Raw genomic sequence first — 15,494 nt, forward strand, 5'->3', positions numbered from 1 at the left:
TTACTGAATTCATATATCAGTTCTAGTAGTTTTTTGGTGGTCTTTAGGGTTTTCTATATAGAGTATCATGTCCTCTGCAAATAGTGAGTTTTACTTCTTCCTTACCAATTTGGATGCCTTTTATTTCTTTTTGTTGTCTGACTGCTGTGGCTAGGCCTTCCTACTACTGTGCTCAATAAAAGTCAAGCCTCAATGGATATATAATTCTTGAAATATATACATACACAATCACCTATGAATACACATATATAAACATGCACACATACATAATACAACCTTTTCTTTAAAAAAAACTTTTTTATTTATGTGTTTATTCATGAGAGACCCAGAGAGAGAGAGAGATAGGCAGAGGGAGAAGGAGGCTCCCTGTGGGGATCTGATGCAGGACTCGATCCCAGGACCCAGGGATCACGCCCTGAGCCAAAGGCAGACACTAAACCACTGAGCCACCCAGACATCCCTAGAACCTTGTCAAGGGCAAGGAAATGATAAATACAAAATTTAAGTTGTTACCTCTGGGGCAGAGATGGGAAGGTAGAATACTGTAGAAAATGTAGATATTCAACCACACGGTCCCGTATTGTTCCACTTCCTAGGCGGGGTTGTAGATTCACTAGTGTCCTTATAATATTTCACAACATAGGTATTATCACATTGGCTTCTTTGCATCAAATATCCCATAATTTGAACATTGTAAGCAGGTGATTGGAGACCATGATTCAGCGCAGCCATGTGCCCCTTTCTGCTCAGATTCTTGGGTGGTGAGTGACTCTAGAACTGGTTCACGCTGACCCCCCCCTTGAACTACTGTTGTGGTAGGGGGTTCCTTCTGGTTCAGCAGGCTGGGAGAGTCCCCCCCACACACACACCTGCATCATGGGGACATGGGCAGTGGGTGGAAACCACACCTGGGGGAACATTAAAAGATGAGTTTACCAAGAGTGGTCATTCAGATGTGTGTTTGCTGGCATTTTCTCAAAAATGAATGAAGTAGGGGTGCCTGGGTGGCCCAGTCCATTAAGTGTCTGCCATTAGTTCAGGTCACGATCCCAGGGTCCTGCTCAGCAGGGAGTCCACGTCTCCCTTTGCCTCTCCCCCTGCTCATTCTCTCTCTCTCTCTCAAATAAATAAAATCTTAAGAATAAATAAAAATAAAAATAAATGAAGTAAGCCTGTCCTTGAAAGGAGAACAAATGACCATATTTATTGCCAGTGATAAAAATTTGTTTTTAGGGAGCACCTGGGGTGGCTCAGTTGATCAAGTGCCTGATGCTTGATTTTGGCTCAGGTTGTGTTCTCATGGTCATGACCTCCGGGGTCATGATCTCATGGTCATGAGATCAAGCACCACATCAGGCTCCACACTCAGCGAGGAGTCTGCTTTTCTCTCCTTCCTATCCCCTTCTCTTCATGCCCCCACCCCTGCTTGTGCGCTCTCTCTCTCTCTCTCTCTCAAATAAATAAATCTTTTTAAAAAATTTGTTTTTGAACAAATTTTTGAAAACTTATGTCTATCACTGTGAGCTTTACAGCTTATGAATAGATTTTTCTAATGGGACTGTGATACAAATAGGACTTTTTAGTATCACGTAATGAAACGTGTCAACATTTGGAAGATCCGCCTCACTCAGGGAACCAGTATTTCCAAATGACCAGAACCGCATGCTGGTCCAGAACCTTTCACTGACTGGTTTCAGACTCCGCGCCATCGCCAAACTCCAAGAAACTGCCCACTTGTGCAGTTTGGCCGTAGGATCAAAGAAGATGCACAGTTTTCGGAAAAAGCTGATACAATGCTCCCCTGTTTTGACCACGTGTCCTTTCGCACGCGTTAAGGTGAGCCGAGCCCCCGTTCTGACGGAGAAGGGTGGGGATGGGGCCGAGGGGCCCCTGGACTCCAGAATCCCGTTCGGAAGCGACATCCGAAGAAGCGACTCTGTGGTTGGGCCCTGGAGCTTATTTCTCAATTAAAATGATCTGCCGGGAGGATATTCCTCTCCCTCTCCCACTTCCTGTGCTCTGACCTCCCCAAGCACCGGCCTAGGGCAGGGATGGCACCCACGTCACCACTCAGCTGCTCTAAGGGGTGAGTCCGAGATACGGCCGGCTTCCAGGCCGGCTTCCAAGCCAGCCTCTGTCCTTTCACGTGACGGTTAAAACACCACCGCTCAAAACGAAATAGATTTTAAAAGAACCTGAGTTGCAGATGGACGGAGCCTTCAACATCCTGATGCTTCCTGGGCGGGGGCGGGGGCGGGGGTAGAAACCGGCAGCCGGTGCTTCTGGTTTTCTCGCTTTGTGTTCATGAGTGGTTTTTAACCAGCCCCCCTTAAAAATGTATCATTGTTAGAAAATAAGCCGAGAAACGAGGGATAGTAATTTAGTACTAGGAAGTTAATTCTGGGGACCTCTGACCTCCCCGCCGTCACGTGACTATTGATTTTCAATACCGTGAGGTGGCGTGCCCCCCTAAGCGTGGGGTTCAGCAGATTCCAAACACTTTCTCCCTTATCAGTCGAGTCCCTGAGTACTTGAGCATTAAGACAACAAATGTCCACAGTTAACGGCGTGTCACATGGCAGCTGGGTGGACGTGCCAATTTTCTAATGAAGTCGGGTTGTTGGCAAACACACCAGTCATCATATATTGAAGGAGGCCTTCTTTTGTGTATTTCCAACACTCTTGAGTGCTTCGAAAGATACCAGTTACATCATTGTCTAAGGGCCAGGCACCGGGGGGGAACCATCCACTCGCCGCCAAGACAAAAAAGCAAGCAAATCCGGAGTTAAAAGCAAGATGGGGCTGGGTTGCGAAGAAGTGTCAGAAATATTTTCTTCCAGTTGTGCTCGATGGAGGATGTATCCTGAGTAGAAACAGTGGCTCTGACCCCCTCGCTGCTTCTGCAAAAAGAGGCATGTTGGTAATTAATTCCTCGCTCCCAACCTCGCTGGCTTTCTATGGGGGAGAATCGGTATCATTTTTCTTAATATTGAAGAAATGAAAACAGTCGATGCCTTTTGGGTCCAAACCAGCGTGTGGCTGGGCTGTCAGTCATCGGCCCTGGTGTGTCAACCTGGCGAGCCGACGGGGAGCCCAGACCCCCGAGTCCCTCGGACAGCCTGATCCCTTTACACCACGCGCGCACTTGCCCTGCCCTCCTCCCCCTACCGGTCATAAATTATGGTTGCCATCTTGTATTGATTATTGAAAATGTTATGTCCATGGGAAGAAAATGCCATTGCTTTAAATATCAACATGACTAGGGATCTTAAAGTTGTTTTTTTTTTTTTTTACACAGACGCGTGTGATAAAAAAAATTTTTTTAAGCGATCGAAAGGAGTGATGGGGAGCCAGAATGATTAAATAACAAAAAAAAAAAAAAAAAAAAAAAATCAATCCTCCGTTTGGTCTGGCCAGACCGGCGTTTCTCGGCTCAGGTAAGTAGTTTAAAGTCAGACACGTCTCACACACTGGACTTTTTACAGGAATGGAGAAATTTATAATGAAATTCAACAAGGAAACTGGAAAAACAGCCAAATTGGTGCAGCAAAGTGGTTAATAGGATCATTAGCCTACTCGCTGTATTTTTTTGGACATTGTGTGCCTGTACCGTGGTGCTCGAGACCAGATTGCAGGAACAGGCTGACAGTTACTAGCTAACTCAGCAGTGCTGGGTACAAACTGCCATCTTCCTGTGGATTTACAGCTGCCACTTCTGCTACTTCAATTAGTTCTATAGCACACAGATGTTGCTTAAATGTTGCTGCTAATGATACTGCAATAAGCGTAAGATTCATGCCATATTTTGAGGCACGTAAATTTCTCAAGTGGCACAATTAAAGTGGAAATATTAGGTGGGGAGAACTTGGCAGTCTCTCCTACTTGGAAGGCGCACCCGCTATGCAATAATGGGTCAAACATTCATTCAAGTTTTACTGCTGTTCCGAGTTTTTAAAAGACTTTTCACAGTTGAATGCAAAGTAGTAAAAACCAGGGTATTAGGAAATGAGAATGCAGTTCTGTTATTCAGACATGACTTTTAATTTCAAATTGGAATCACATGCTCACTTTTCTGGATGTGACCAAAGGGAAAAAAGGCACAGGCTGAAGAGATTTCGTCTTGAAGGTTAAAAGTCCTGAGCGCAGAGGAATTCGCCGCAGCGCCCTCGGAGCTGCCGGCGACTCAGGGGTGCCCCGCGGTCCCCCCCACACACACACACACACAGCCAGAGAAGCAGCGCTGGTCACTGAGCAGAGCCGCCCTGGCCCCAGCCATCTGCTCCACCTCCAAGCTCTCAGGACGCACATGCGTGTACAGCTGCTTGCGTGCAGCCACGCACACACGCGGGGTCCCGGGGTGCGTGGCCTCCCATGCGGGCCGACACGGAGCGGTGCAGGGCTGCGGGCCTGCCTGGAAGCTTGGCTGGACCATCTCCCGGCCCTGGTAGCCCTTTGTCATCCCTGCCTGTCGCCAAACTTTCTTTTCCATGACAAAGCTCTCCTTTGGCAAAGAGCTGCTCTGGTTATCAAACACGCTTTTGATTTCCCAGCACTCTGACTCCGGAGGCCCCCAGTAGGCCCCCAGTAGGCCCCCGTGCTTCCCGAGTCTTTGTGCCTCTTGACCCCACCCGGTCCTGGCTTACTGATTTGAACTGCCTGGGAAGTGGCTCCATGGCACTTCATCACCATCCTCTGCTCCCGCCACCCGCGTTGCTGGGATTCGAGGCCACGCGTGGCTCCCGGGCTCGCGGCTCTGCCTGAGGACGGGCACAGCCAGCCCTGCCCGGGCCTCTCTGCCGCTCAGGGATGAATTCCGTCCCAGCGGCAAAGGCTGCCCGCACTCGGTGTTTCTGCCCGAGTCGTCCCGTAGCGCTTGCCACATACTCGCTCTCCCCCTAACCGATGCCGACCGTTGGGTGCGGCCTCCCCTAGACAAGCCTGGGTCTCCGGGTGGCTTCAGATCCGGTCCACGGCTCAGCATCTTGCTCTCTCTCCACACCTCCTTCCCTCCCTCTTTCCCCTCGCCACTGCTCTGTACCTATAGCCCTCGGATTATTTACAGCAAATCTTACAGATGTCAGTATTGTCTTGTTCTAAAGCAAAAAGGACAATGAGTTCCCGCTGACCCCAGTACAATGGATCTCGCTGGAGCACAATATGTATTTTATACTGGCAGTGAAAAGCCTACATGTAATTGAGAGCAGGAGAGAAATGTCACTGTAGCATTTTTGTTGACACTGCACTCTGCGGAGGGAAGCCCGGGGCCTGGCGGGCAGGGGCTGCGGTGGCCGAGCACCTCCCCGGGAGCTGGGAATTTAGCAGGGGAGAGGTGGTGGAAATTAATCTGTTCAGCTTTTCCACCTAATGAACTATTCCCAGGACCGAAGGGCCACGCGCAGTCCCTGCCTCCGCTCCCCATTCCCGCAGACAGACCCGGAATCGGAGCCCATCTGCTAACTCGGATCTGTTTTTCCAGCTCTTTATCGTCTTCCATAATGCTTAATGTACTGTTTGTATATGTTGTCCTTGCACTATATTTGATGTGCTCTCGTATATTTTATTCATCTCTGGCTTTCGACGAAGGCAAGCTCCCAGCAAAACTGAGAATCATTATTTGCCGCCATCAATCAAGTGTCTACACAGTTGGGACCTCCTGGGACAGACTTGATTTTAAGCATAAAATGGAACTCTTGCTCTTTGGGGCCGTTTCATTCTGTCCCCGGTCTGTGTCGCGATGTGTGGACGCTGGGGTGTTGGCCTGTCCGTGGGGGCAGCAGCCGCACCACAGCTTCCTTCTCCCTCAGACTGTTCTAGGCCCCCCCTCCCCCCAGAGCTGAGCAGCTGGAGCTCTCTGGCTTCTTGGGGTCTAAAGAGGAAAAAGGGGAAGTCTGTTGGGGGGTAAATGATAGACACCGAGGAGGCAGGCTGGCCAGCTCACCTGCGTCACTCGGGGAGAGAGGGAGTGTGTGTTAGGGCTCAAGCCCCAGGGTGCCCGAACCACGGTCATGGTCCACGCAACCCTCCTCCCCATAGTCAAGATGGTGCAGGAGCCGGGGGTGGAGACACTGAGCTCCGTGCTGAGGCTCCAGCCCTTTCCCAGGCACCAAAGACACATCCAGAACCTTCTGACCCTGGGAAGGGAGGGTCCAGGCTGGATGAGACTGCAGGGATGCAGTCTGGGCCTGGTTTTCCTGCTGGCTTCTTGCAGCCAGTGCTCCCCATTCTGGGTGTCTCTTGGCCCCTTGCGTCGGTGGCGTGCCATCCTCGCCACCTCGCCGTGCTGTCCGAGGTGGATGTTACGCAGACACACCTCTCCTCCAGGGCTGGCCTTGTGTCCCGGAGCAGCTGCTGCTCCCCGGGCTCTGCACTCCACATGGCTGGAGCGACGCCGGGAGTGGCCCTGGGGAGGCAAACCCGAGTTCCCTCCGATGAGGCTCCTGGGCTGGGCTGTTGTCCACGGGCTGAGTGGGGTCCGTGCATGTCTGTCGTCTGCTCGTCGGGACGCCGGTGCTACTTCCAGGTTCAGGTGAAGGGGACATGGAGGTGAAGCAGAGGGATGACAAAGGCCTCCTCTTCCCCTGGTAGCAGGTATTTAGCAGATGGGGAAATATTAGCAGATGGGAAAATCAGCAGATACATTCAGCTCAAGATGCAAATTTAAAAGCCGCCAACGCCTGTACTAAATATTTACATGGAACATGTCCACTCCATCAGCCGCTTTCTATTTTTGATGAGCACATACAACTGCCCTTATTACAAAGTCCTGTAAAGATTGAGGGAAGGATATTTCACCCAGGAGGAGGAATTCAGTGTGAACTACATTTCAGCATTAAAATAGAAGTAAATTTCCCAATTCCTGTCAACTGTCAGACTTGTGTTGTGAGTCCTTTCGTGAGTAAGCTTTAGTATCAATTAACGAGTACTCCAAAAGAAATGTTTTTTTCTCCTAGATATCTCCTATTAAAACTTCTATAGGGAAGGAGCCTTTTAAAAATGCATTCCAATTGTGTGATCATTTTCAATGCAAAAAAAAAAAAAAAAAAAAGTCCCACCTGGGCAGCAAGCAGCCTTCTCTGTGACCACGGGGTCCTGGCCCAACCAGGTCGTCTTGCTGGACAGTCTGTGTTAAAATCATAGCAACACGTCACACCTGCGTAGAACTGTGCCAGTGCTTTGACATGTTTCCTCAATCCTCCAGGGCTGTAAGGTGAGGACTCTTCCACCCATATACCGCAGGAAAACTGAGGTCTGCATTTAAAACATGCCAAGATTCTAGCAGTGGGGGGAGCTCGAGTCAGCCCCTATCAGGGGACTCATTCAAGGTTTTCCCCAAGGGAATTGAACTGGGCACTTTTCAAAGTCACATCCGTCCACAGGACTCAGCAGTTACTATCTTATACACCAGTTCATTCATTCATCCTTCCAACGAGGGCTTGAGCATCCACCATGGGCCAGGCACTGTTCTAGGCTCTCAGGAGGTAACTGAGCAGGACAGGTGTGTCCCTGCCCCATGGGGTTTAATTCTAGTGGAGAAAGTCCGAAGAGGAAAGTGAAATCGTTTCAAATCACAGAGTGCTGTGGAGGTAGAGCAGGGAGTGGTGTTCAGCAGGTGATGAAATCTGCCCGTCTCCAGAGACGCCCCTCGCCTCCAGAATGAATGACCCCACCGTCCATCTGAGGGCTGCATCTGCTGGTTTGGAGTTGGTCACCCTGATTCAATGGAGAGACCCAAGTACTTGAAACACTGGTGCTTTTTCTCCAACACTCAGACATTACGACAACCTAGAACCTGCCCACATCATCTCCATGGAAAGATGCTAAGCTGCTGTGTGATTTCAGTCCCCGATTGATTCTGCTCATCTGTTTACAGCGTGGGTTCCAGTGCTTCTGCTTCTGCAGCCTCTGCTGTGAGGGCCCGTGTGGCAGGTGGCAGGAGGTCAGGCAAAGCACAGCCCTCTTAGGAGCCCAGAGCCTGAAAGAGTGAGGCTCCTTGCAGACCGGGGGGCCAGAAGATGGGTGATAGCCCACAGACCTTCCCAGCTCGCTCTGCTCCTGGGTGGCTTGCTGTCACCCGGCTCTCCCTGACCCTGTTGACTGTTGGAGCAGTTTTCCCACAGCGAGGGCGGGGGGGACTATTTTTACAGCGAAGCCACATGTAGTAAAGATTTTAATAAAGCAGATTTGAGTATTAATAATCCTTATGCTAAAACCTGAAAAAATACAAGAAAAATACTTATAAACCAACACCTTTTGTGAACATAGGTGCAAAAAATTTTTCTCAGAAAATAGTAGCAATGAAAACCAAGCAATGACAAACTCTCCGGAATGCAAGGTTGGCTTAGTGTCAGAAATCGGTATACTTTGCATTATTGACAGAATAAAAGGAAACAATAGAAGAGATCAGCTCAGGAGATGCAGAAAAATCACTTGAAAAAAAAAAAATCAACATGCAAGGAAGGAATAAAAAGGAGATTTCTCAATCTGATGAAAAGCTTCTATGAAGAGTACACAGTTCGCTGCTTAAAGGTGAAATGTTAAATGTTTTCTCCCCTAAGATGAGGAGCGAGGCAATACATCTGCTCTATTGCTATTCAACATTTATCTTAAATGCCAGCCTGTGCAATGAAACAAGGAAAACCAAATTCATAAAGATCGGAAAGAAGTAAAACTACCCCTGTTGGCAGATAGCTTGAATGTATACATAGGAAATCCCAATGAATCAACAAGTAGAAACTGTAAAAATGTGGAGTTAGCAAGGTCACCGATATAAGGCCAATATGCAAATATCAATGGTATTTCTATAAATTAGCAACAAATATGGAAACAACTGGAAAACTCAAAAGCCATACTATTCATAATAACATCAAAAACAAAACACTTAGATTTAATGAATGGCATGCAAGACCTCTTTCCTTGAGAACCACAAAATCTCTCTTAGTGAAAGTAGAGGCCTAAATGAATATCCTTTGTTTCTGGATTGGAAAACCCTTATGGTTAAGGTGTCAATTCTCCAAAAATTGATCAAAAAATTCAAAGCTATTCCAATTATAACCCCGGTAGACTTTTATAGAAGTTGGCTGTTTTTAAAATCGTGTCTGGAAGTACAAAGAACCTAAGGGGTCAGAATAATCTTGAAAAAAAAAAAAAAAAAAAAAAGGAAGGAATGCCGGAAGATTTTAGCAGGTATATTCATAATAACCAGAAATCAGAAACAATCTAAAAAGCACCCAACAAGAGAATGGATGAAAAGAAAGGATGAGTGTGTAGTGTGGCCATACAATGGGATATCACTCAGCAATAAAAATGAACCTACCGTGTCGGTGGGTGATAGAAAAACAATCCACGAGGCTGGTTTCCTGGAGCAGGTGGGCTTACCTGGGAAAGGGCAGGAGAGAGCTTCATGGGGTGGTGAAAAGTCTGTATCTTCATGAGGATGCAGGTTAATGAATGTATCGCTCGTCAACCATGTACAGTTAAGATTTGTGCGTCTCAAAGTATGTACCTTTTACCTGAGAGGGTTGTCGTGGGGAGAAGGGGGTGTAGGTGATGGATGTGGAAGCCGGATCATAGGTGAATGGGGCTCGTCGTGCTATTCTGCTCACTTTATAGACGTTTGAAATTGTCCATAAGAAAACATTGACTTGTAGCATAAAAAGATGCGAGATCAAACATTCTAATCAGGTCTCATTTTAAATTCAAAACTTAATGTGCTTTTTGCAAAATGTTTTTATTCTCAAAGTCGCTGTTCTGTATCTGGTGAGCTGAGCTGAGTGTCTTTGGGTTTTCATCTCAGAGCCGGTTGGGGAACGGTCGCTCTCCTTTGCCAGGAACCTCCGAACCGAGGTGGTATCTGGAAATGATTTGGGAGGTAATCTTCTTAAAGATTTTTTTAAACCTCGGTGTTTCCTGACCTCTCTCTCAGAGGCAGTAGCAATCTCTCCCCTGCGTTTGTTAAGCGGGGTGGTGAGTGCAAGGCTGCAAACGTGACCAAGAGTCACCGGCTGTAGAGAGGAAGAGAGAGGCAGGGAGCTTCCAGGGTCTTCTAGGTCCTTTTTAAGGAAAAATACTCTATATGCCTGTAAAGATGATGCTGAAAAAAATAAAATCAGCTTAAAAGTAAATACATCTTTCAATTTCCCACCCCTCAAAATAATCTGGCAAGAAAAATGGGGGAAAGGTGGGCTGCAGGGGTCACCACCAGAGTGGCGCTATCAGTGGCAGAGAGTGCCGGTCGGTCGGTCAGGCTGGAGACTGTCGTCCCTCCCTTCCCGCTGTGCCAGGCACTCCCCCCGAGGCACCTCAGTCATTAGCCGGGGGTGGTGTGGATCTGGCCAGTCGTGCTTGGGGCCCGCTGGGACCACGTGCTCGAGAAGGCTGGGGGGCGCCTGCCTGCAGCCCCGCTCCGCTCCGGGCCCGCCCCCTGCCTACCAGGTTTCTGACTTCGGTAAATGGTTTCATCCTTGACCTCTTCTATGTAATTGGTGAATTTTAAATGGGCACCATATGTTCCTTTTTGCAACCTCAGGAAAGGTTCTGTGAGCTTACAGTATTAACACAACCTACCATTGTATTGACTCATTTTACTTTTTAACTAAAAAGGCCTTCCCTTGGATTGTTTACCCATGTAGTGCTATTTCCAGATTGAACCCTAACATTGCTGTAGTTCAGTAAGTCAAAGATAGGCCGATGATGTTGGTAGTAATAATATCTTGATATTGTCGATGGTAATATTTTTTGTAGAGGATTTTTTTTTTTAATTTTATTTACTTATTCATGAGAGACACAAAGAGAGGCAGAGACATAGGCAGAGGGAGAAGCAGGCTCCACGCAGGGAGCCCAACGTGGTACTGGATCCCGGGTCTCCAGGATCACGCCCTGGGCCGAAGGCAGCGCTAAACCACTGAGCCACTCGGGCTGCCCTTTTTGTATAGGTTTTAACATTTTCTGAATGCTGGTATATCCATCCAAATGCTGATATGTTGGTTAGGGAATTTACCAGTGAAACACTGTGTGCTTTGTATATCAAACACCACTTTTTTTTAAAGATTTATTTATTTATTTTTAAAGATTTTATTTATTTATTCATGAGAGACAGAGAGAGAGGCAGAGACACAGGCAGAGGGAGAAGCAGGCTCCATGCAGGGAGCCCGACGTGGGACTGGATCCCAGGTCTCCAGGATCACGCCCTGGGCTGAAGGCAGGCGCTATACCGCTGAGCCACCCGAGTGCCCTATTTATTTTTTTTAGAGCAAGCAAGGAGAGAAGCAGAGGGAGAGAGACAATCTCAAGCAGACTCCCTGCTGAGCACAGAGCCTGACATGTGGCTCCATCTCATGACCCTGAGATCATGACCTGAGCCGAAACCGAGAGTTGGCTGCCTAACCAGCTGAGCCACCCAGGCGCCCCTATCAAACAACCATTCTTAAAGATCAGTTTATGGAGGAGAAAAGAACAGAGCTTTGAAAAACAACCAGGAAATTAGAAAACGCCTGAAAAACTTCAGGACAACCAGCGCCTGCCACAGCCACCAGGGCCAGCCGGCTCTACTGGAGATGTGAGCCCTTCTCCCAACTGGACCTGGGACAGGGAGCAGCCCTGACCCTTGACCTTGGGCAGAGAGACCCAGAGCAACGGGGGTCGGGGGCAGGTAGCTGAATGCTGTGCAGTGAGCCAGCCTCTTCACTGATTCTGTGATCTTTGGAAACAACCTGTCAGGCGCTACAGGAGGGGCAACCAGTCCAAACACCCCCCTTCGCTGTGACCTGCCTGGTTGTGGACTTTGCTAGGCACAGGGTATTGAGGGGGGCCTATTGGTGGTTCCCAGCTGTAGGCGAGGCAGCCTTCTTGCTCGGGACAGAGCTCCTCACCCCTGGCATGAGGGAGACGAGCCAGCCGGGGAGGCACTGGGGGTTAGGGCCAGGGGCTGTGCCCGCAGCTCAGACTGAAGGGATGCTGGGCCTGCAGGGCAGCGCCTGCCCACAGCTGATGCCAACGTGCTGGGAATGCACCGGGGATCCCCTTCCAGCCTGTGGGATGGCCCGGGCAGGAGAGCAAAGGACGGGCTTAGCTGGGTGAGCTGCCCCAACAGGTAGGCACCGTGCGCTGGGAGAGAGCGTTCACCTTCAGAGTTTCTGCTCTGCCATTTGTCTTCACAGAAGTATAAGCTGCTTTAATTATTTTTGAGGACAGATCAAACTTATTTCACAAAGAACTAGCTCAGGAGTAGCACAGGTCCCCTAGAGAGAGCTCCAGCTCCTCCTCTCCAGCAGAGCTGCTTGTTTATTATTTTTGCCATGATTCCTACTGTTTCTCTTTATTAATGCAACGCAGAACTTTCTTCATGGAAAGCGAGAGGGCCTTAAGCCTATGTCAGTTCTGTTGTTTATTTGTTAAAAGAAAGAAAAATGCAGAGTCGTCCCCAAAATGCTGGAAGACCCTGCTGCTCTCTGTGTAGGGAGGCCTGGGGACGGTTCGGGAGCCCAGGCTACTTCCCACTGAATGCAGGCACAGCCATTCTAGATGAGACAGGCTGCATCCAGGGCCTCAGATGCAAAGAGTGAACGCCCTGGGGCTGACCGGACAGACGCTGGAGTACTGTGAGGTGCACGGGGCCAGGCAGCAGGGTGTCCTGGGAAGGCTAGCCATTCCCTGTGTGCAGGTGACTTGTGGAGGGCTGGATTGGGTGGTGTGAGGGGCAGGCAGGGAGCCCTAGCTCAAGGCTGGAGGAGAGGGTTTCCTCCCAAGCCCCCCCAGGGGGGTGGTCGGCAGGTGTACATCGGGGGTGGGAGACCCTACCTACGGCCTATGGTGATAGGGTCTGAGAGACCTGGGGTAGTTCCCAGAGGCTCCGCCTATCAGTTAATGCGTTTTGAAAATGTGTACCCTGTGTCACTAACATCCAATCAAGGTACAGAACTTTCCTTATGGATATCTGCACACCCATGTTCATAGCAGCGTTATTCACAGTTGCCAAAAGGTGGAAACAACCTCAAATGCCCATCGATGGACAAATGAATGAATAAACACAATGCAGCACATCCACCCCATGGATACCAGTCGGCCTGAAAAAAAGGAACCAAGTCCGGGCAGCAGCTGCAACGTGGACAAATTCTGAAGACGTTATGGAGTAAGCCGGACACAGGTCAGTGCGGCTGGATTCCGCTTACACGGTGCCCGGAACAGTCAGGTTCACAGACAGACCAGGAGCCCGAGAGGGATGACGAGGGAGTGTGTCACGGGTGTGGGTGTGGTTCAGTCATTTGGGATGATTAAACAGCAGTTCCAGAGATGAGCCGCGGTGATGGTTGCAGGACCTTGTGAATGTACTTGATGCCACTGAACTGTATCGTAAAATGGCAACTGTTTATGTACAAACACACATATATAATGTGTGACATATAATATGTAACATACATGATAGTATATGTATATGTATGATGTATATATTCAAACATTTTTAAAAGACCGTTTTTCCATCATTTCAGAAACTTCCCACCTGCCCCCTTCCTAGTGATCCCCGCCCCATGGGAATTTCTGCTCTGCCTCTGGCTGTGGACTGGTTCTCCCATGAGCTTCCTGGGGGTGGAGCACACATTATGCCCTGTTTATTTTTTTTTTTTTAAGATTTTATGTAGGAGAGAGAAGTAGAAGAAGCAGACCCCCTACTGAGCAGGGAGCCCGATGTGGGCCTCGATCCCAGGACCCTGAGATCATGACCTGAGCCGAAGGCAGACGACGCCACCCATGCCCCACGCTGTGCGCTGGTTAGTATCCGGCTGCTTCACTCAGCACAATGGTTGACACTTGGCCACGTTGTTGCCCGCCTCCAAAGTTCATTTTCTATTGCGGATTAATATTCCATCGTGAGAATGTACCACTCTTTGTTCATTCGTTATTTTGTTGACGGACAGGAGTTTTCAGCTTTTATAAATCTGCTGTGAACATTCTCGTTCAAGTCCTTTGCGGGCATGTGCTTATCTTATATGGTTGCTGGGTAGATGCATATTTATCTCTATAGACACATTCAGTTTTCCAAAGTGGTTGAACCGTTTTTACAAACCCGTCAGAAATATATACAGCATTTAGCGTTGTTGCCGTGTTTAATTTGACCCCTAATGGTTGTGAAGTGAAATCTTGGTGGCTTTATTGCTTTATTCTGCATTTCCTGGATGACTCATGGTATTAAGCTCGTCCTTGTGTTTCCTGGCTGTTTTATGTCTTCTCGGTAATGTGGCTGTTTGCTTCCTTCTCATTTTTTACATTTGTCATCCCGATATGGAGTTGTAGGAGTTCTTCATATATTCTAGAAGCAATTCCTCTGAGAAATATTTTCTCCCAGTCTGGCTGGCCTTTACATTTTCTTAGTGGTGATTATTACTATTATTTTAGGCAATAACAGACATGTTAAGGGGTATTAAGTAGCTTCAGAGTCTTTGGTGGAAGAAAGTTCACAGCTGAGTGCCTGGGCACAGCTCTCAGACACAAACAACAAATTGGCAGAGGAGGTGCCCCTGCCCTTCCTGCCTCCAGGGCCACACTAGTTGTGCTGTGCTCAAGAAGACACCACTGACCTCTTCCATGTTTTTAAAGTCCCTATATAATTTTAGGCTTAAAAGAGAGTTGCAGGGATGGCTCAGTCAGTTAGGCATCCAATTCTTGTTTTTGGCTCAGATTGTGATCTCAGGGTCGTGGGATTGAGGCCTACGTGGGGCCATGCACCCACCATGGCGTCTGCTTGAGATTCTCTCTCATTCCCTGCGTGCTCTCTCTCTCATAAATAAATAAAAATAAATTAAAAATAAATAAATAAATGCATCTTTAAAAAGAGAGATATATGAACATATTAAAAAGTGTCCCCCCCCCCAAAAAAAAAGTGTCCCCATATGCCAGGGGCCCAGCTTCTCAGCATCTTACGTTGTAGCACTACAATGTGCTTAGTTTATGAAATAAACTAAGAAACTAACAGTGGTAAATACTATTAACTAGGGACTTCACTCAGATTTCTCCACTAACATTCATGTTCCAGGATCCAATCCAAGACACCCTGTGGCATTTGGTTGCCACACCTCCGTAGTCCCCTCCAACTTGTGACAGCTTCTCCTACTGCCTGACCTTGGCTCATTAACATTTTTAGTTTGTCTTTGAATCTCACAACCTTAAAAGCTTCACCAACTAGTTTTAGCAGTTTTCCATTAGATTTAGGATTTTTCTCTGCATAGAATAGTATTGGCTGTGGAGAGAAGTTTAACTTTTTCCTCTCCCATTTTTTTAATACATTTCATTTCTTTTTCTTGCCTTATTTCACTGGCTATGACCTCCGGTTGGTGTGGAATAGAAGTGGAAAGAAGGCACTCTTGCCATGTTCCTCCTCTTAGGGGAAAATCATTCCAGATCTTGACACTGAGCGTGACATCAGACACAGGCTTCTGTGCCTGTTACCTCCTAGAGGACATTCCTTTCCATTCCTTGCTTGCTGAGAATTTTCATAAGTGGGT

The 15,494-nt window shown here is 48.1% G+C and overlaps 1 long non-coding RNA gene across 8 annotated transcripts in view; it reads left to right on the forward strand.

The window, feature by feature from the left end:
- The window catches only part of LOC106557926, a 52,382-nt gene that overhangs the window by 5,613 nt on the left and 31,275 nt on the right, over positions 1–15,494 (forward strand). For 7 of the 8 annotated variants that reach the window (XR_005380775.1, XR_005380780.1, XR_005380782.1 and 4 more), the window contains exons 3-5: positions 3,299–3,437; positions 12,967–13,141; positions 13,624–13,763. This is a non-coding gene — a long non-coding RNA (uncharacterized LOC106557926). Of the gene's footprint in view, positions 1–3,298; positions 3,438–9,229; positions 9,869–12,966; positions 13,142–13,623; positions 13,764–15,494 lie in introns of those variants that run through there. The other variant, XR_005380777.1, reaches the window with a different exon arrangement.

Source organism: Canis lupus, chromosome 28 (genome assembly GCF_011100685.1).
Source record: "Canis lupus familiaris isolate Mischka breed German Shepherd chromosome 28, alternate assembly UU_Cfam_GSD_1.0, whole genome shotgun sequence".
Taxonomy (NCBI): Eukaryota; Metazoa; Chordata; class Mammalia; order Carnivora; family Canidae; genus Canis; species Canis lupus.